At 41.1% G+C, this 22880-nt stretch overlaps 1 protein-coding gene across 3 annotated transcripts in view; it reads right to left on the bottom strand.

The window, feature by feature from the left end:
- The window catches only part of LOC111867985, a 599613-nt gene that overhangs the window by 422257 nt on the left and 154476 nt on the right, over nt 1-22880 (bottom strand). Inside the window, exon 1 of one of the 3 annotated variants that reach the window (XM_033752930.1) lies at nt 17657-17692. The exons of the other annotated variants lie outside the window; for them this stretch is intronic. The gene's annotated coding sequence lies outside the window, so the exon portion shown is untranslated. Of the gene's footprint in view, nt 1-17656; nt 17693-22880 lie in introns of those variants that run through there. 3 annotated transcript variants of the gene reach the window in all.

Raw genomic sequence — 22880 nt, forward strand, 5'->3', positions numbered from 1 at the left:
GCGTTCTTTTAAACTGGCGGGTAACCCACAACCTCTCGGTCGAGAAGACAGAAAACTTCAGTGAGTACGTAATATTACAAAGACTCTTAAAACTATTTTCTGGCTGCCTTTATATTCTGAATCAGTAGAATGTAAAGTATTTAAGCAGGTAAGACACTGCCTATGTTAATAATAAAAATTAATTAAATTAGGTAAAGTAATATTACAGTTGTTTCAAAGAAGAAATAAATATATATAATATTTGTTATAGGTCCTCAGTTATGTTTCTGTTTCCGTCTGCTATCTAAAAACCAGAAAGAAAATAAAATATTATGAAATAAAATAAAATAGACAGAAAGAGGAAGGACTAACAGACAAAAAAGAATAAGTGTAATAATTGCGTATACTTAAGGATGACCAACAAAGCCGAAACGTGTAGTAATTAATATACAGTCTATAGAGAATACATACACATTTTAGTGTCGACTAAATAATAATATTTTTACAAAGAGTTCAATTTTATTTATTCTTTTGCATGTAGTCCAATTACCTAATCCTTCCAGCCGCACTATGGCCCTGGGGTCGACTCAGCCTCTAACAGATATGATTGCCAGGAATATTCTTGGAGATAAAGGGAGGCCGGAGCGTAAGGCTGACAACCTTACTGCCATCTATGAGCCGATTGTCTAGAAAATGTGGGAACCTCAACATCTCACAACCCTGTGGGCTTCCATGGCCTGTTACAGGGATACCTTTACTTACTTCATGTATGTCCAATGGCGGGGTCTGGTGTTATCGATGGTGAAGTTAACGGTTCCATTAACAGACAGCCTATGAGAATATTTATTGATTATAGGTCAGTTAATCTGCTTAGAAAGTGTTGGCTGCAGCAGGATCCTTTATGATTAATAAATTGAACACGACGCGTAAAGATGTGATAGTTCAATGTTTTAATGTACTACCCGGGAATTTTAGTAGTGGGACTTAGGACAATCACAAGAAGCCTCAGCCTCGAAGCATACTGTAACGAATTTGCTCAAAGCGTTGCTAGGTAACAGATCGGAAAACATATATCACAGCAACGAGTGCGCAATATTAGGGCACCCATCGCTAGGCAACGCATGGGTGGACACGCCTGACAACAATAGATGATATCCGTTGCTGAGCAGTTGATGTGTTTTCTGTGCATGGTCCGTGCCGAGCCTATATTTTCGTCAGGAAGATATCGTTCAAGGCAGTTTAATAGTTGAAGACTTTATGTGTTATCATTGTTCGTTGTTACAGTAACATTGTGTTACCACTAATTGGTGTTACAATTGTTGTTAATAAACCAATTACCAATCCGAACCTCGTCTTTAGTCATTAATACACGTGACAACTGGTGTCAGAAGTGGGATCAGTAAAACGACATGAGTGATATTTCTGACGGGGCGATGAGGATAAATGTCACATTAAATTCAGCCACTAAAATCGATGTTTAGATAACAATAAATGTTTCTTAAGCTGACTATAGGCAATGACTCATAGCTACAGCCACACTAACGACAGGATGTTGGAGATTTCTGTTCTCACACTTCGTGCCAAGGGCTTTTATCTCTTCTATTATTACTCATTCAATGAAGGTTGAAATATTACTTGTAGACCAAAATATTGTGGTGTATGGAAATTATGTAACCCCATTAATATTAATCTGAATAGTTCTAAATCCTGCAGACTTAGCAGCGCCATTAATTATCCTGAACACAAACCCGGCGTCTGAAAAATATACGACAAAAAATTACACAAAGACTCGGAAACGGGACAAATATTGAAAGAAAAACGAGTAGAAGAAAAAATAGAAGGGATTATAATACAGGCTGGAATAGACGTGACAAAGAAAAGTGGCGATTTCGATTCGTTGGGCATTTCAAACACAAGGGGGGTGGGGACTTCGACTGTTCGCAGCTTTGATTAGCAATTCAAATATGGATGATTGTCAATAGGGGGCTCAAAGGATGCAAGTAATTTGTGCGTCTAGAAGTTCATACCTAAAACCAGGATCCGAAAGAATTGAAGGGATTCCATGTCGCAGGAATAAGTCAAGGAAAGCATGGACACTGAAATTCTCACTATCCTAACATTTCCTACTCCAGTAATGTAAGACAGATTGTGTGCCACTTGTAAAGAGTAGTTCGATGTGTTCTTTCTTGTCTCAATAAATATGGATGGAACCCAAACCAAAAACAAAAAGTTATGGGGATAAAGCGTTCTTTGAAAAAAACACATGATGACGTCCTCGGAAAGAAACAGTGACTCTAGTGACAATTATATTTATATCTAATTAACTGTACAATTTACTGATTAATTTCTCTGTAATATTTTCATTTATAAATATTCCGACTAGATTAAACTTATCAGATGCAAACTTTAAGTCTCAGACTGTCGTCATGAATGAAACTGTAAACCTCACAACCTGATCAAGTTTAATCCAAATTTTGAAGGTAAATTTATGAGCTTATGGTCTGCCTCTATACTAAATTTCACGCTCCTAGCTGCATGCTGATTTCGCACTCCTGCCATGGTCTTCTTCCATACTCTACAAAACATTTCTAAACTTACCATAATTCATGAAAATTTGTTGCTACCCAAAATTTCATGATCCTAATAGCGACACGAGGTCGGTCACGGTAACCGAGCGGTCTAAGGCATGCACTCTCTTCGCTCGCTCGGAAGCCGGGATCGTGGGTTCGGATCTGTTTCCTGTGAGGTACGAACTGAATTCTTATATATTATTCTTATACACTGCTGGTCACAGTGGCCGCGCGGTCTAAGGCATGCACTCTCTTCGCTCGCTCGGAAGCCGGGATCGTGGGTTGGATTCCCACTCAGGGCATTGATATTGAGCGTTTGTGTGTGTGTGTGTGTATATGCGGGTTTTTTGTTTGTGTGCAAGTACATTCCTTGTAACGAGCTGATCACCCGCCCAAGGAGTGCTACCGAATGTCTAAGATCTAGTAAACCGAATTGAAACGGAAAATTTAATTGAAGTAGGCCAAGGCCCAAATTGGGGCTGTAGCGCCAAAGGGGAAAAACACGCACATTGCAAGATACACAGTCATATGCTGTCACAAGATACATAGTCATATGCTGTCACAAGATACACAGTCATATGCTTGCCTCCACAGTTTTCAGTATCTCTTTACTAAAGATATGGCGATATATTGCGCTTTTCGGGTTAATGAAATGGGCTCAAATATTGCTGTGGCCACTTGAGTCAAGGAATAAAGCAGCAAGTTAAATACCACCCAAAAGATTATTTACCTCACCCTTATAATAATACATTCTATATCCCAGAGGAAAGAGTTGAGATTAAGTTCGAACTGCTTAGGATAATGTTTGGAAACACGAAGAAATTAAAAGCAGGAGACTGATTCTTAATAATTTGTTCTTTTCACTAAGAATCAGAATATTAGGGATTTAAAACCAAAGCTGATAAAATGGACGACATGTATGAATGAACGCATGAGGGGTAGGCCTTCCCGGCCCTAGCACCGGGACCAACAGCGGTCTATTGTGTTTGACGACTTATGTAGCGCGTACAGGTTGTTGCTGAGTGAATTATATCCACGGAACACAGTATATGTTGAAAGAATATTAGTATCACATATTCAAGAAATTTCTGGCCTTATATGGAACCCGAAAATCCATTACCGTATTCACAATAGCCGCCACACTGGAACCCAACAAGTCAAAAGGACGGCATCCATATCTCAAGCTCTTCTAACACTTTCAGTCTCTGAGTCCCATCAATACGACAATCCCGAAATTTAGTGAGGACCTTATAGTCCTTTGCCATACACGTACATCCTGATGCTAGTTACAAACCCCTCGTCTGGATTATGACCTCTCGTCTTGGCCGCGCCATAGCTCAAGCGGTTAGTCGCTGGCTTCCCACCGCGGCAGCCCGGGTTCGATCCGGATCTGGTCAAGTGGGATTTGTGGTGGACAAAGTGGCGCTGGGCAGGTTTTTTTATCCGACTACTTCGTTTTCCCCTGCTAATCTTCATTCCAGTAACTGCTCCACAATCACCCTCACGTATCATCTGGGGCTGGTACAATAGGCCAGAAGTGGCCGCAGTACAAGGGACTTAGTCCCACCCCACTAGCAATAAAAATATTATATCTCGTCTCTGTTCTCGTAACAAATATCATATAGAAGTAAACTGTCCTTCTGGTATTTTTATATAAATCATTCAGACAAAATCTTTTAATTCTTCTATCTACACCCAAGCGTTTCAAGTAATTTTTGACTTTAGGTTTCCCTGTTAAAACTTTGCGTGTATGAACTAGGTCTAAGTGGAAGAGAGACGTTATTCTCTTTGATAATGGAACAGAGTACGGGAGAATAGAGGAGTCGGGACTCGGCGTGTGTGATGAATGTGTGATGAGGGGGGCTTCAGAGTGGGAAATGCTTGCTGAATTCGGTAGTTCGCCTGCTGGCAGAGAGTTGGGTCATGAGGTGGGGAAAGAAAGTAACTAGGAACTAATTACAATTCTTCTACTCATGCAGTTTCCGGGGACGCGAAGAAGACAGAGTGACAATAAAGACAAGAAAAATCAATGGAGTCAAATATATAACGATAGCCTCTACCAATCTCCCCTGTGCTACCCTATATCATACGCCACTGATCGGGAGTTGAGATGTCTCAGTCGATATAGCGACGGCCCAGGTTCGATTCTCAACATGAGAAGATTTTTCTCTTCTCCACAGCGTCTTGGCCGGTTCTGGAACTCACCCAGACTCATATCCGGTAGATACGTGGGAATCTTTCTCACGGGGTAGAATGAAGCTGACCAATCACCTCTATTAAGTGCCGAAGTCGAGAAGGGTACAGCCAAATCTCCACTCCCCCATATATTTTCGTGGCATGGTGCTTAATTAATTAAGCACAGGGAGAAATTTATAATTACACCACTGATCTGCTTGAATTTCGTTGCTGAATAGTATCAGAGCCTTCATCTGTTGTGATCTGAAATATAGTTACCCCTGAGAGGCTCCTCGCCCGGCAGCCAGTAGTCAGGCTTTCATGTGTATTAGTGACGTGAAAAAGATATCCCCAAAATATTACTCTTAATTGACTGTAGTTTATGACAGAAGGCAGTGCTGAAGAAACAGGAGAATAGAGAAGTCTATATAATGCAGAACTACAAAATTTCTACTCTTCTCCAGAGAGCAGTAGGAGGAAAACACCAAAGAAGATGAAAAGAACGTCAATGACAACCCCAATGAGACCATGAAATATTGTAACCTGTATATCCGCTGCTAGGAAGCAGGTAGGTAATTCCGCGAAGAAAAATTCTTGGTCAATAATAGAAAAAGGGCTTTCCACTGCTAGGCAACGACCAGTAAACAAGTCTCGTCAACCATGCCGAGCCTATATAAGAAGCAGTGAAGTGTGGTCGAGAGGATTCGTCAGGAAGACGTAGTTCAAGGCAGTTCAGTGGCTGATATGTTAAACTTCAGTGTGTTATGATTGTTTGTGTGTCATAGATACAACAATCGTGAAAGTGTAATAACGAATTATGGTTACTACATATGAAATTATGCAATAAATCGAGTTATCAAATCCGGAACCCATTATTCATTGTCACGTTGCCAGGATACACGTGACAATGTGAATACAAAGTTCTATCGAAAAACCTGAAGATAAGGGGTAACTTGATAGACATGAATGCAGATGGAAGGATAATATTAAACTATATCTCCATGAGATACTGTGGAAAAGCGTGAATTGGTTTATTTGATAAGATAGGAATCAGTGACTGGCTCTCGTAGAGCCGATAATGAAATTTGGGGTTCCATTATTTGTGTGATATTTCTTGACGGGCTAAGGCATTATTATCTTGTTGGAAATGACCATGTTCCACATAGTGAAGTTAGTCAATGATAGCGCGATGACAGTATTTTTACAAGCGTTTTAGTCTGAATTTGAAAAGATACGTTCTGGTTCGAAGGTACGGAAGAATGATTCCCACATTTACCGTCTGTGTGTGTGTGACTGCCCAATATTGCAGAATAACTGAAATCAATTTGGGGAAGATATTTTATTTCCTTCCCTCTTCAAATTTTCCGGACGTCATATTATTAAAATGTCAGCAGTCACTTGACGAATGTCAGCCCTCATGCCCCAAACATTTAAAATATTTTGAAATAAACAAGAGGTATAATCATTCCGTTTTGAGATTTAATTGTAAATAATATGGGAATATCTTCAATAAAGACAATAGGTGTTGGTATATATCTTACGTGTTTAATATAAACGTAACTGTGCCACATGTTTCGACAATATAATTAGGTCATCATCAGGGACTTATGAACATAACACAAGTGATTAAAAATATCCGTTTTCAGAAAGAACTGATTGCATTCGTAGCACAAAAATACTCATAAAACTATATTAAGCCATATATATAAATTTGTTCGGTTTGAGTTTATCACACAGGTTTTTATGCACAGTTCTGTCTTCTTCGATATAACTCCGTATATTCAGTTGAAAGCAAATCGAAATTTTGTAGAAATACGTCGCCTGCATCTTCAGGACCGTAGAAGAAGCAGAATAAGGAAACAGCATGCAGCAGGCAGGTAGCAGAAGAAAAAAGCCTTCTTGTTCTTATTTTGTTAGCAACCTGAAAATATTAGTAATGGGATCATCCAGTGTTTTTCTAGAGATTTCTTCCTTCTGAATTATATACAAGTCCTCTTTCAGTACAGGCTTTGCAAAGCAGACCATGCCTATCTTAAGTATCTTATGCTGCAACGGCAGCTTCGTTAATTGAACAGCCGTAAGCTTGACCACCGCCAAGTTTAAGCCTCTTAGATTTTCTACGTCTGGCTTCGCTTTGTCGTAAACCGCGAACATGGTCATTTTTATGATTTTTTATAACTTCTGCTCGTTGTCTGTACAATTTTATTATATAATCGTATACACACGGGAGGTTGCAAATCGATGGAGCTGGCGTTTAGACTCTTACTTTTGAACAGACAGTACATTTTAATACATGTTCTGAAGGTCTTGGTTTCAGTCATTTCTATATGCAGTCTCCACGTAATCCACTTATCGAAGATTACACCGAGATATTTTACATGACTGACGAAGGGGATGTTCCGCTATTCAGTCTAAGACGAGCCTCAGGGGATTCTAAATCTGTGAGCAAAGTACGGGCTTGAGTCTTATCTTCATTGGTTTTTATATTTCACCACGTCTCAACAGCACTGAGACCTCGCTGCAGCTTTCTGAGAACATAACCCCCTTTGGGGTCTGTCGCATATATACAGATGTTATCAAGAAAGGGACCTAGATAGACATCAGTTGTTTCAGAGTTATCAGACATATACAGTGTACATACTGTACAATTTTGTGGACAGGACGGAACCTTGTGGCACCCCTGCTGGTATATTTCCTGGCTTACATATTTCTCCTTCGGTCGAGACTCAGAATTTTCTCTGAGAAAGAAAAAATCCAATAAGCTTGCTTAGACTAATCGAGAATTCTAATTCCGATAATTTATATAGCAAGCTTAGGTGACATCTTTTGTTGTATTTTAGCGTCCTGTTAGACTGATTTTCGTCCATGATATGTATGCCATGCCCGTCTTGTAGTGCACCCAATTTCACCTGTTATTTCACAACATGTTTCGGCAACACAGTGCCGCAGCCACGAAGGAACACACATCACGAGACACGATATACACGGAGTATAAGAGGAACGACTCCCATAGTGGAGGAACAATGCGCGGGTTTGAATTAGGACATATAAGATGAATATGTTAAGAAGATTTTAGTGTATAAAAATTTATTATAATTGACGAATATTTTAAAATATTTTTTAAATAATTTTACAATGACATAATAGCAAGCAATGCAATAGATTAACGTAAATGGGACATCTTTTGTTAGAGGTTCTTTCAATGTTCAAGAATACTGCAGTTGTAGGTATACTGTTGTTGAAATTTAAGGTCACGTGGTCCGTAAGCCACATACACTGAAGTGTCCAGCTGTGACGGGCACGGAAAAAACTGGCTTGCATTAAACAGGTCTCTTTCTTCTATGTGCCCTAGAACTATTTTCAGAATAATTTTCTCGAATTGCTTTCCTGTTGTAGATAAGAGACTAATTTGACGTAAATTTTGAGAGAACTGCGGATCCATATTTGGTTTCTGTAACGTTATAAACTTTACTTCCTTCTAAGGATTTGGAAAACGGGGCAGCCGAAGGCAGTGATTAAATAAATGTGTCAGATGTGTCACTGGTCTTCTTGGAAGATGCCTAAGGCATTCGTTTGGAATAGCGTCAAGTCCACAAGCCTTTCTGAATTTCAATATATTTGCTAATTTATGTATGTCAAAAGGTCTTCTTCTTCCCAATGCGATGTAATCTACAAATGTGAGCAGATTTTGGACTCTCCACCATTTGGAGCGGCCTAAGAATTTCAGCAGCTATTTTTTTTTTCATTAACTTAAGTACCACTTTTGTATTTAGCTTATTTAAGACTACGACACTTGGGTTAATACTTTATGGGACCAAGTGACTATTTTGACGCCCCCATGTCCAAAATCCTGCGCTTCATCCGAAGTGCAGGGGTTGCTGAGGGAATAATTAAAAAGGGGGAAGTACAATAGACCAAAGTAGGTCGCGGTGCAAGGGCCGAGAAAGCCTACCCCTCATACATCCATTCATTCATTTGTTCACCACTTTTGTAATGAATACTATTCTGTCTTCTTGTGATAGAGCTCCTCTGAGCTCTGTCATGATCTGATGCAGTAGTGTTGCTACATTGTTAGGCGAACTGGGAGGCTGTACTGACAGACGTGTTGTGGCAGAAGCTGCTGCACGGGATGCAGGACGCTTTTCCCTTCTGTCTCCGGTGCCTTTGGTTGAACGTCTTGGCATACTGCAGCTGCGGATTGCTCTGCTGAGGTGAACTTAGAGAAGAACGTCCTCCCAGAGGATTCCTTGGGAGCTCGTTGTGCTCTTCTCCTTTCGCATGGCTGAAGCCTCGGTATGAGGCTGGATGAGGTTTCTCTCCTTCTACTGGGGCGCAATTGCAGCAACTCGGCCTAGGTTTTACGTGCTTCTGTTCAGGGCATTTCCTATGCAGGTGGCCACAGGTTCCTTAGAAACAGGTCTACATGCCACATCACTATCTTCTGGGATGTAATGCTATGTAGTCCGGTAGAAGCTCTCAGACTTTCAGAAGATAGTACAGTCCCTTTTTTCATACAGACGATTTTGTTTGCTGCCCGCGTCTTCTTGAGTTATTTTTTTATTCACGTTTACACCATGAAGATAGAGCCAGTTCGTTCATCCGAAATGCCGGTGTATTTCTACCGGGATACATTGCGTTCCTTTCCGAAAGATCTACAGCTATGAGAACCTAAAACGTATCACAGTGTCCCAGCGTTTTTTATTGCTAGTGGGATGGGACTGAGTCCCTTGTACTGCGGCCACTCCTGGCCTATTGTACCAGCCCCAGATGAGAGGTGAGGGTGATTGTGGAGCAATTGGTGGAATGAAGATTGGCAAGGGAAACCGAAGTACTCGGAGAAAACCTGCCCCAGCGCCACTTTGTCCACCACAAATCCCACTTGACCAGACCTGGGATGGAACCCGGGCCGCCGAGTTGGGAAACCAGCGACTAACCGCTTGAGCTATGGTGCGGCCTAGTGTCCTAGTTACTCTAGCAAGGTGTGAAAGATATTTGTACCTCATTAATGTAAAACAAGGGCAAATAAAGAAGACTGGATATCTGAATATTCATACTGTGGCAGATTATTTATGCTACTTTGTAATGCACGTTAAGCCGTTGTTGGACTTGAATTCAGCTTCAGTTATAATAAGAAATACAGCGCAAAAATGCGACTTAAGGATATAACGAAACATATTAGAGAATTATAAGACCAAAATGCAAATCCTCCACCAATATTCCTGCTGGCATAAGCTCCTCTTTTGCTATTCCTGTAAAAATGTTCTTTCTTCCACTCTTTTTAAAACACCTTCCCACATTTTTATTATCTATTTTGCTACTTTTTTATCTAAGCCGTGACTATCTCTTCACTAAAACATTTATTCTGTCTTATTTCCGAGCTATATCCTGTATTACATTTTATGTACGAACGGTGCTAAGAAAATGTTAGCAGAGAGAAAACTTGTCTTTAACTACAGTCATTCAGGATAAGAAACGTAAGCGTAAAAATAAAAAGACATAAAGCAAAGAATTGTTAGCAGTTTCCTTTTTCTATTTAAGACGGGATAAGAGAACTTTAAGAGGATATGTGAAGCTCTCTTGCAGTTTTTGATGATGCACGGTTTCTTACACAAAACTAAGATATACCCTACATGCAGTACCCTTTTCTTTCTTTTTCCTTGGCACTACAGCCCCAGTGGGCCTAGGCCTACCTCCATGAACTCCGTTCAGTTCGGTTTTTCTAGATCTTACACATTCGGTAGGCCTCCTTGGGCGCGTGATCAGCTCGTCGCAAGGCCTCTACCTGTAGACAAACACAGAAAAACGCGCACAAACCTCCATGCCCTTAGTGGGATTCGAACCCACGATCCCGGCTTCCGAGCGAGCGAAAACAGTGCATGCCTTAGACCGCTCGGCTATCGTGACCGGCAAATGCAGTACCTTAATAAAACCTTAATATCTTAACCCTCGCTTACGGAATATAGTTACTGGACACCGAAGAATGTCACCAGAAAATGGGGGATATATTGTGAGGACGCAACCGCCCTAGAATCACGTTCAGTGGTGATAACCTAATTACCTAATTTTGTTTTCACTCATATAATGTCGCTAGTCATGGTAGCCGAGCCGTCTAAGGGATGTACTCTTTTGTTCGCTCGGAAGCGGGGACCGTGGGTTCGGATCGGTTTCCTGTGAGGTACGGACTGAATTCTTATATATTATTCTTATACACTGCCGGTCACGGTAGCCGAGCGGTCTGAGGCATGTACTGTTTCGTTCGTTCGGAAGCCGGGATCGTGGGTTCGGATGGGTTTCCTGTGAGGTACGGACTGAATTCTTATATATTATTCTTATACACTGCCGGTCACGGTAGCCGAGCGGTCTGAGGCATGTACTGTTCGTGGGTTCGAATCCCACATAAGGGACAGATGTTTGGTGTGTGTATGTATTTATTCTGTGTTTTTGTTGTCCTATGTTTAGGTAGCGGCCTTGCGACAAGCTGATGACCCGTCCAAGGAGTCCTACCGTCTGTGAAAATGATCAGTTAAACTGAGGTATCAGCCTCATACTCCAAAGTGGGAGCAAAGTATCAGAAGAAACAAATATAATGTCACAAAAAATTGCAACTTTTTTATTTTCGTGAATAGGGGGGAAACATCAAGGAGGAAGAATATTTTGATCGAGAGTTCTGGAGGAAAAAAATGTCTTTGGGTTGAGGAAAAATGTATATTCACAGAAGAATACCATTAATAATAATTCAGGGAGGGGTCCCCATAGAACCTTTGTCGCTAATACCAATATGACATCCACTGACTAAATAAAGGTGTTCTAGGACAACTAAATATTACTTTTTCTTGAAATACTGACGGTGCTCTAATGTTTCTAGAGTCATCAACTAAGGTCTCAAAGTGTACGGTATTCTTATGAATAAATATTAAAACAAAAGAAAGTCAAGGGACGAAACTTATATGGGTATGTATCTGAGTCGAATTCAGCAGATCCCAATGAACTAAAACGGATTTCAGTACCGAAATTTTTTATGATTTTACAATTCAAAAAGTGAAAAGAAAATATATCGACAATCTGTGATCGTAATGATGGGTCTTGAATGTCTCTGACTAGTACAGTCACGGTGTTCAATGCAGAAGGCATAAAATTGTTAAAAATGAAACCCGGGTGTCAGAGAATTGTAGACATTTAAATCGCGTAAAAAGTTTTTTTAATTTATAGTTCCTCCCCCAAAGGACTATCAAGGCAACTACTCCTCAGACACCAACATGTTTACCGATTTCTGTCTGTTTTCATTTAGAAATACACCTCATAATTTTGACTGAAAAATGTGTTCTAATTCTGGGCAACGTAACCAACTCTGATTACTCCCTTCTGAACTTTAACCCCCCGTATTCTGATAGATACCGTATTTACGCATGTATAGGCCGCAGCACAATTTTCAGACAGAAATTATAGAAAAAATAATTTTCTTGGAATATTATTTCAGGAGTAGAACACCCTGTATTACTAATTATGAACATAATTTTTTAAATGAAGTGTGATTTCGAATATTTCGAATATAAGCCGCATCCCAGTTTTCCTCTTGAATTTTTGGCAAAAAAATGTGCGGCCTATACATGCGTAAATACGGTACTTACAAATGTTTCGGAGGAACTTGTTGCTTCCATCTTCAGGGCGGATGCTAAAGCCCTGCGGGAATAACAATCAGTAAAGAAACGAAATGAGAATAAAGACTGGATCTAAGTGCATAGTATAGAAGGAATGGAACTTCCTGGACCAGAAATAGGTCGCACTGACAATGTTTAGGACCACAAAAATCCATTCGCCATAATTGCTCCCATTGGCTCTCTTCAACTCTCACTTTTGTCTCCCTTCTTTATGTTGCTGATCTATATCCTGGTCCACTTCCTCTGCTAAACTGAAGATGGAGATAGCAGATTACTCCGAAACATTGGTAAATATCACAATACTAATCCTTATAGCGACGGCAGTGAAAATATGAAACGTCACGCAGCAAAATCCATTTCATACGGGGAATCCCTCCCAAGCTAACACCAGCAACGGCCACGAATAACAAAAAATGAAGTTAATTGAATAAAATTTCAAACACAAACGTGAACGAAATTAAAACAAAATAGCACCGGCTTTTATACGAAGAAAGGAAAACAGTGAATTCAATTACTGAGAAGGTTGGCTCAAGCGGTAATGCTTTTGATTTGAATCCAGGAGGTGTCTGTTCGAGTCTCGAACGGGATTCCGACGGTCCTGATTCTTTTTGTGGCTCTCATTCACTTCAATACGAATTTCGGAAACACTACCTTGAAGAAGGCAACGACTGCTTCCTTAGAAATTCTGTTCGCTGCAGCTCTTATTGATCCTCCCAACATTGAAGTTACGTGGTCTGAGCTGCTGTTGGCATAATGACATTCAATCTAGAAGCATGCACTATAGTAAACTAGGGCAATTCTAGGTCCTACAAGAACTATTTATTCTTTCATGTTTTCATTTTTAAAATATCTGACTTCATGATATTGAGCCGCATGTATCCATTGCTAGGCAACGGTTTAGTATAGTCATTCCAGAGAATACACAATCATAGGAGTTGTGTCCTCTGCGGACCGTGCTACAACTCGTTGCTAGGTAACACAATCCTCGAAATGAGAAGACGATGTTTTCCATGGAGTCCGACCCAAGGTTATGTAACGAGAATATGTTTCTCGCTAGAGGGATCAGAGAAATGGAATTGGGAAGTTCAGTAGTTGTAAGAGAACTGTTTTGGAAGAAGGAGAATTGAGTTCAGTTGTCGGTAAGAGACAGCCACTGGAAATTAATTCTAATTCGCTTAGTGGGGGGTGGAGTCCAACTGGGTCTACTCGGCACGGCGGCCACTGATTGGCCTATTGTACCCTGCCCCGGGTGATTATGATGATGGAGAATTTGGTGGAATGAAAATTGGCAGGGGAACCGAAGTACTCAGAGAAATCCTGTCCCCACCACACGCCAATTTATCCACCACAAATCCCACTTGACCAGACCCGGGATCGAACCCGGGCCGCCGCTGTGGGAAGCCAGCGACTAACCGCTTGAGCTATGGCTCGGTCTAGCCACTGGAAAAGTTAGTAGTTGAAGAAGAATTAGAAGTCAGCGTGTGAATACTTACATGTGCGATTAGAAGATTTAGTTACATTGAAACTGTTTCAATTCCGTTGCCAGGATACGACTAGTGATGACTGAGAATCCTAATGCATTTGTAACGGTGAAATGTAAATGGTGTAAATCAGCGATAACGTTGTATAACTTGTGAATACGAGTTGATTGTATAAGATATTAATAAATCCAATCATCAAATCCAAAACCCCGTCTATAGTCACCAATACTCATGACAATATATAACATATGTGCTAAAGGATAATATAAGAAATTTTAATCTCCGTTATGAAGTGTGTGCCAGATATGTTTTATAGGCTGTTTATTTTCGCAGTAGTAGTAACATCGAGCAAAACAGGTGTCTCCTTCCTTTTTTAGACTTTACTAGGAATGTACCAATAACATGCAATAGACTCTCCATACAACGCCGTGTAACCTATGCAGTATTCCTTGACTTTTATGCGTAACGTTTCTGAGAATAATAGCTCGAATATCGTCATAAACATGAAGAGCATGAGGCATTCACCGAACGAAGCCGGGCGTTTACTGAATTATGTATACAAGATTAAACATTCCTTTTTCGTTTCTTATTCTTTGGAAAAAGAACTGAAGCTCAAGGCAGGTTGGAAAGGGGTGGTGGTAACAGACTGAAAAAGAAGAACACAGTATATTTCAAAATAAGAGCTACTAAGTCGAGCTATTTACACTTTCACTTGTGTGTGACTATAGACGGGATTTGGATTGGTCACTCTAATTACTGACCACTTATACACGCGACATGTAACTACAAGTAATTACAGTTTCACCGCAAATTTCTACAATTCACAGATTAACACAGCACAAGCTAATCATTTTCCAACACTGTGTCTCCACCAGCCGTACCCTAGCAACGTTTTCTAACAATGGATGTTATTCAGCTCATGTCCTATCTCCACAGTCTCCAGTACAGTACTCACTGACAACAAACTTGGTCCCTTGCTTATAACATCTCGGTACGGACAACATATAAAATATATAGAAAGCAGTATTCTGGGATGTGGCACCCTCTAGATGTGGTGTTAACCGACGTTTCGGAAGAACGTATCGCCTCTATCTTCAGGGTAGAAGGAAAAAAAAAGAAAATTCGCGAGCGAAGAAACAGTGAGAACAAGTGCAAGCAGACTAATGTTGGAAATAAACTCAGCTACATGAGAGCAGGGAAGGAAAGGACAGGTCTACATGGGAAATCAGTGGAGAGGGGGAGGGGAAGGGTCTGGGACCTCCGAAACGTCTGTTAACACCACATCTACATGGTGCCACATCCCAGAAGACAGCTTTATTCATAGTCACCACAGTGAAAACCTCAAATCTTAAATATAAAACATAGTTCATCTATTGTTGCGTCAAATTTTGCATTATTATGAATCTGCTGCTTAACAACGGGAAAGTGTTTACCTAGCCGTTGCATAGCAATGATCGCTGTTTACAGAGCCACTGCTTACCAACGGGTCTATAAGTCACAATAAATTAAAGTTTACCATTCTTTTAAATGCTTGTATATGTTCTTCTTGCCGGTCACGGTAGCCAAGCGGTCTAAGGTATGTATTGTCTTCGCTCGCTTGGAAACCGGGATCGTGGGTTCGAATCCCACTCAGGGTATGGATGTTTAGTTTGTGTGTGTGCGTTTTTCTGTGTTTTTGTACAGGTAGAGGCCTTGCGACAAGCTGATCACCCGCTCAAGAAGTCCTACCGAATGTGTAAGATCCAGAAAAACCTAAGTGAACGGAGAAGTTCATGGATGTAGGCCTAGGCCCACTGAGGCTGTAGTGCCAAAGAAAAAAAATATGTTCTTCTTTAACCTAAGCAGTGAATGCTGTCAAAATCGATCTCTCTAAAAATATTCTCCTTTCCTCTAATTCTCAATATTTTATTACATTTTCTTTCGAACCGTAAAAATTAACTACGTAACACTTATGACTAATGATGCTTGCTTTCCAAATAATGACAAATATGTACGTTCATTGTTTACACACGCTGCAACGTTCAATTAATACTTGAAACCCAAACACTCAACAGCCTTCAGCAATCCGAATTGTTGATTTTACTTTGAAGCAAAGCATCATCAGAGAATTTGGAACATTTGGAGCCCATATTTCGATCCAGATTTCGGAATTATCGCCTCTTTCAGATATTATATAAATTCATATCTCTAAAATAATGCATTCTGTAATGAAGAGTGGGGAGCCGGCAAAACCCAGTCGACATGTGACTAGGCTGGGAGTTGAACGACCGAGGAGTCGGGGTGGGGTTCTCCGCAAAGGCAATTCCTCCCGTTTCCAGTGCTTCCAAACCGGCTCTGAGGCAAACCCAGCTTTTTATCCACTCCGTACTCAGACTCATTCCCCGGCGACAGAGCGGCAGGAACGTAAAGCTTATTATTAAGTTCCATCTAGCGGAGAGAGTAAGAGTGTGTGGGACTAAATCTCCACTCTTCACATGCCACTCATGTTTTACACGTTCATTTTTCCTTGGCACTACAGCCCCAGTGGGCCTAGGCCTACTTCCATGAACTTCTAGATCTTACATATTCGGTAGGACTCCTTGGGCGGGTGATCAGCTCGTCGCAAGGCCTCTACCTGTACACAAACACAGAAAAACTAAACATCCATTCCCTGAGTGGGATTCGAACCCACCATCCAAGTTTCCAAGCGAGCGAAGACAGTACATGCCTTAGACCGCTCGGCTACCGTGACCGGCTTTTATAATACGTATACATATAAATATATATAACTGCCTTAAGATGACACAGCCTAGTCTGGTAGATAATTACCGGAGTTTCGGAGGAAAATATATAATCTATCTGCAGAATAATTATATGGGAAATCGAGTATCCTCCCCATAAAGATTCACCATGGGATAGGAGGCTGCACGATCTTACTAAGCGTCGCTAGCTATCAACAAAACTATAAGATACCAAATATACTAAGCTTTATGATGACCACAGACTCGAAAATCAGATAATTTTTGCTTTTGATTATCCTATGAGTTAATATGATTGTTTCGGACTCAAAATTCCAAAACCACCCTGAATGCTGTATTAAACTTAAAAAAAAAATTCACATCCCCAGTAGTGGTGAAGTTCAGAAAGTAAAGGTAGATGTATCCCCGTAACAGGCCGTGGAGGGCCACAGGGTTGTGAGATGTTGAGGTTCCCACATTTTCTAGACATTCAGCTAACAGGTGGAGGTAAGGTTGTCAGCCTTACGTGCCGGCCGCCTTTTACCCCCCAGGAAGATTCCTGGTACTCATTTCTGTTAGAGGCTGAGTCGACTCCAGGACCACAGTGCGGCTGGAAGTATTAAGTAAATTAAAAATAAATCCATCTCATCGGAATTCGAACCCGGGACCTTCCGGCTTGTAGCATAATTCCTCAACCAACAACGCCAAAGCGAAAATCATTTCAGGTTATAATTACAGTGGAGTTCTTTTCTTGCGAGCGATGACTTGGGCAGAAAATTTGGACTTTCCTTCCTTCAAGTTTGCCAGACTCGGACGGCATGGGTCTGCTTCACGGTTGAACTGCCCATAAAACTCGCCGTAAGAGAGAATGTTACAGACATTTCCAAACTGAAGAATTCAGAACCACAGCATACAAAGCTAACGAAAAGAAAAGGGAAATACTAGAACACGAGAAAATATCACACGTAATTTACATACCTAACGGTACTCGGTGTGTTAATATCTTTAATTTAAACATGTTAAAAACAAAGTTACTGAAATTACTTCAAATAATTTTAAATCTTCATGAGACTCACCATCTTACAGCAGATAAGAGCGTATACGATACAGCTGACGTACCTGGAACAAATGGAAGAGGTTACTTTTAATTACACAACTCATTACTAAGAAGTATGTGATTTTCATACTCTGAAATCGGTCTCCAACTTGTCACTCACATCTAGAAAGGTGCTACCAAAAAGTTCCCAGTATTTTAACGTTGAGTGCACCATCATTGTTGGTGATGAATCTTGGGTTTACGGGTACGACCCTAAGACGAAGCAGCAATCATCTCAATTGAAGACGCAACATTCACCGCGACCCAAAAGCATGACTAGTTCCAGACAATGTCGAACTAATGTTGATTTGTTTTGTTTGGCACTGAAGGCATCATATAAGGAATTAGTTCCACACGACAGACAATGAATGGAAACTTTTATTGCGATGTTCTGAGGTGGCTGAGGAAGAATATCTGGCGCAGACGTCCAGTCAAGTGGCGCAACAATTCCTGGGCCCTACACCATGACAACGCTCCCGCCCACACGTCACTTCTTGTGCAGCAGCTTTTGACTTCAGTGGAGACATCTATCTTCTACACCCCTTACTCACCAGACCTCGCTCCCTGTGGTTTCCTCCTACTTCCGAATATAGACTTGAAGTTCAAGGGGCGACATTTTGAGAGCATTGAAGAGAGATCCAGGCCGGATTGCATGACGTGATGAAGATGCTGACGCAAAATAATTTCCAGCAGTACTTCCTGTCATGCAAATCCCATTAGGGTCGCTGTATTAACGCAAAAGTGGTCTACTCATGGAGGTGAATAAAAATTTCGCTAATTGGTTAAGCTTAGGCAGATTAATTTAGGGAATTTTGCGGTAGAATCTTGTACGATATAATTTCATAGAATCGGTTACATATATACATCGAAAGGGAACACATGTTATGTTGGGTTCTCTGTCGAAAGCACATAAGTTCTACTTCAGTTAAAAGAGTGGTTTAAGAAAATATCTTCATCTGTAAATTCATATGCCTTACTTCAGAATTTTAGAATTATACATTGTATATGGCCATTATATATGGCGCTTAAAACCATTACATATGAAGACATTTAAGGGATGGGTAGGCGTTGATCGTCTCTGGAAACAGAATGAATAGGAGAATATTCTGACCTCAGAGAGACTGTGTGTGGCGATAATGATACTTGTCCCCATGCTCAGATAAATATCCTGTCCACACTCTCCAACTCTGTTTCTTTAAGATCTAATTCCTCCAAGTGGCGTCTTTCCTTCAAGTGTGCCGAACAGAATTCTGGAAGGAATGTAAAGTAAGTTGCTCGTCTATCTGACTAACTTCAGGGAGCCGAGCCCTTCTTGAGAAGCCGCCAGTTGCGCAGCTATTCAGGTACTTCCCAGCATTTTACGGAACCCGAAGGTTCATTACCGTGTTCACAAGAGCCCTCCACTGGTCCCTATTGTAAGCCATATAAATCTGTTTGATTTGTTTCATTTTGGTCCGTCACACTATTATTATTATTATTATTATTGGAGGGGTGGGTTTCCCCATGCACCGCGACCAGTGGTCTATTGTACGTCCCCCTGTGGTATTCTACCAGTCTCTATACTCTACCGATACTGGTGAGTGCCATCAGTCCCGACTCAGCCAGCGAGTTCGGCCTCTACTGGCTCAGCGGTATCTAGATGCTTCCCCCTCCGTCACACTAACTGTAAATACAACACAGCAAGCTACGAGCAATCATAGGACGACAACAAGAACTACCTTCCCAAGAAAGACAGGCGGCACAAGTTCGGCCCCGTCAAGAAAAACAAAAGGACAAGGGACACGAACCGATTCGGTTAAAGAATTTTAAATTAAATAACAAAAAGTTAAAAAAAACTTTAATGCATCAAGGACACTTGCTGTAGTTGTAAGAAATTTGGATTTTGTATGAAGTGTATATTACAAATATTGTATATTTATGTATTTTAAAAATCAAAACACCCACTGTAATAGTAGTTTCTAAAATTACTGATGTGCCCTCCGATGATGGTCTATAGGGACCGAAACATGTTAGGGTGCTAAGAAGTGAAGTAGCAGAAGCTTCAACAGTCACACTGGACGGAACTGTTTTATCATTTGTAACAAATCAATCTAGTCCATACCACTCCACCCTATCCCTCTAAGCGCTGTTTTAATATTATCCACCCACCCACGTCTTGGTCTTCTTAATGGTCTCTGTCCTTCTGGCTTTCTAACAAATATCTTACACGCAATGCTCTTCGCCCCATTCATGCTACATACCGTGCCAATCTCACCTTTCTTGACTTGATCATTCCAATTATACTTGGCGCAGAGTACAAGTTATGAAAGTCATTATACAGTATATATATGTTTAGAAATATTAAGTTACTGTATTAAATATTTCAAATTCAGAGCATTAATTGGATATTCTTACAAGTAGTTACAGGGTGTTGTAGAGGTGGCTTGTTGGGACAGACGAATTATGAGTCTAGGACAGACTGCTCTTGTATCTCGGAAGAGAGCCAATGAATGCATACAGAATATTGGTAAAAATATGGTTTGGGAAACTTCTTTTTGGAAAAAGGGAAGTTCTACTATTAATACAGATCTAGGGGAGACAAGCTGTGATGACTGGGGGGACACTTATCTGGATTTGTGTACTGTCCGATGTTGAACAATGATTTTCACAGAGGTTTGCCTATGAGTTCTCTAATTTGACGTTCGATAGTTAAGTAGTTAAAAAAATTATAAATCTTATCCATGTTCCTCTGCTAAAGTTTCATAACCTATAAACTTCAAATAGGATAATTAAAGAATCAGTCAATCTCATTTTATATTCTGTTATGGGGTTTGTCCAGCTCTTGGCTCTAAGCAGAGAATTTCCGTGCTAGTTTTCCGGGAGTTCAAACAGTAAGGCTAAACACTGCCTTCATATTTCCATATCTGTACATGTATAAGCGCGGTACATATTGTGTAGAGAATTTAAAACTGTATAATGAAAGGGAAATTTTTCTCAACTTTTGAAATTACGATTGTCAGAGTTTCAGGGAAAGGTGACGATGTAATCGGATACTCGTGTCACAATCCTTTACTGAGGGACGTGTAGTTTTTATTGTAAATGGGATTTCAACTTGATTTCTACGCGTTTCAAAGAGGATTAATGCTCAGAGTTGAGTGTCAATGCATAGTGACGAGAAGCGTCATGCGATTTACTCCACAGAGCATACTTACAAGCACCCAAGCATTAACCACGAATCATCGGCGACATTAGGCTCGACACGGAGACAATTAGGTCGAGTAAATAAACTTCGTGTTAAATTGTCTGACTTCATATTTGTCAATCCAGCACCAGTTTCGGCTTCTATAGTGACATATTCTTCAGTAACTGAATGTAATTGTCCTACAATATGCCTAAGCGACAGCCCATGATTTTCAAGCATTATGGTAACGTTACAGGTAAGATAAATTTGTCTCTGTGCTACGCCATGAAGGCGTATGGGGGAGTGGATGTATAAATCCCCATTCTCTCGATATCGGCACTAGTTGGAGGTGAGTGGTCAGCTTCACGCGGCGGTCGCTTTACCTCCGGGAAAAGGGATCCTCGGTACCCATTAGACAGGAGACTGGGAGGGCCCCAGAGCCAGTCTGGATTATTGGAGAAATAAAAATTGTTGACTCTACCGGGACTCGAACTACGACCTCTCGGTTGTCCAGCACGTACCCAGTCGCTATACAGACTGCGCTATCATGGCTATACAGTAACGTTATAGTGATCTGAAATTCATTTAATAACGCTGTTCCATCTCGTGAAGTCACATATCACAGAAATGTCATTTCAAAATTGTACTTATTTTTGCTTTCGAAAAGAGCACACCTCCATCTTAGCTGACAAGCTAGTGCTCCTGGATGAAGTGGCAAGAGAAGCCGGCAGATGTGTAGCTAACGGTTAAACAGTCCTTGCCAGAGTAGCTGTGACCTGGACGATGTGGCAAGAGAAGCCGGCAGATGTGTAGCTAACGGTTAAACAGTCCTTGCCAGAGTAGCTGTGACCTGGACGATGTGGCAAGAGAAGCCGGCAGATGTGTAGCTAACGGTTAAACAGTCCTTGCCAGAGTAGCTGTGACCTGGACGATGTGGCAAGAGAAGCCGGCAGATGTGTAGCTAACGGTTAAACAGTCCTTGCCAGAGTAGCTGTGACCTGGACGATGTGGCAAGAGAAGCCGGCAGATGTGTAGCTAACGGTTAAACAGTCCTTGCCAGAGTAGCTGTGACCTGGACGATGTGGCAAGAGAAGCCGGCAGATGTGTAGCTAACGGTTAAACAGTCCTTGCCAGAGTAGCTGTGACGCATGCCAGGCGAAGAATTTTCCACTGCAAGTTCTGAGGAAACATCTATAGGTCGGTAAACCATGCGGTATGGATACAGCATGTATTATTCGGAAAACTCTATAAGAATCTTGGGATATGTACCTTAATACGCAACCTATTCGTCTTCCGGTTCCTTCACATCTAGTGTTGTTACATTAACAAACACGATTTTAAATGCTTACTTTGTGCTGTAATACGTAGAGAAAAAAACAGATTCATTTGCGACAATCTCAAGCCCATGAATTCAATCTGCACATCTGGCCATGAACATGAATCTTTAGCAAGTTATTATGTCATGCGCTGCATGTTCATGTTGGTAGAATAAGTGATATATTGGAGGTCATATGAATGACATCACAGTCGCGAAATCAACAAGGAAAATCCTGCAAGTCTTCTTCCCAGAATTCTGCGCGTGGTTTACAGCACCAGCATTAACAACATTTTTATACCACTTCCTAAAGTAAGCTTATGCTACATCCATGTTGTCTGCATGTCTGTGAATCCCCCTCCCTATATAAAAAAAATGTAAAGCTATTCCTGTAACAGGCCGTGAAGACCCATAGGGTTGTGAGAATTTGAGGCTCCCACATTTTGTAGACTATCGCCTATTTTTTTTATTGCTAGTGGGGTGGGACTAAGTCCCTTGTACTGCGGCCACTTCTGGCCTGTTGTTCCAGCCCCAGATGATAGGTGAGGGTGATTGTGGAGCAATTGGTGGAATGAAGATTGGCAGGGAAACCGAAATACTCAGAGAAAACCTGTCCCAACGCCACTTTGTCCACCACCAATCCCACTTGACAAGACCTGGGATCGAACCCAGGCCGCAGCGATGGGAAGCCAGCGACTAACCGCTTGAGCTATGGCGCGGCCCAGACCA

The sequence above is a fragment of the Cryptotermes secundus genome, unplaced genomic scaffold (assembly GCF_002891405.2).
Source record: "Cryptotermes secundus unplaced genomic scaffold, Csec_1.0 scaffold97, whole genome shotgun sequence".
Lineage (NCBI taxonomy): Eukaryota > Metazoa > Arthropoda > Insecta > Blattodea > Kalotermitidae > Cryptotermes > Cryptotermes secundus.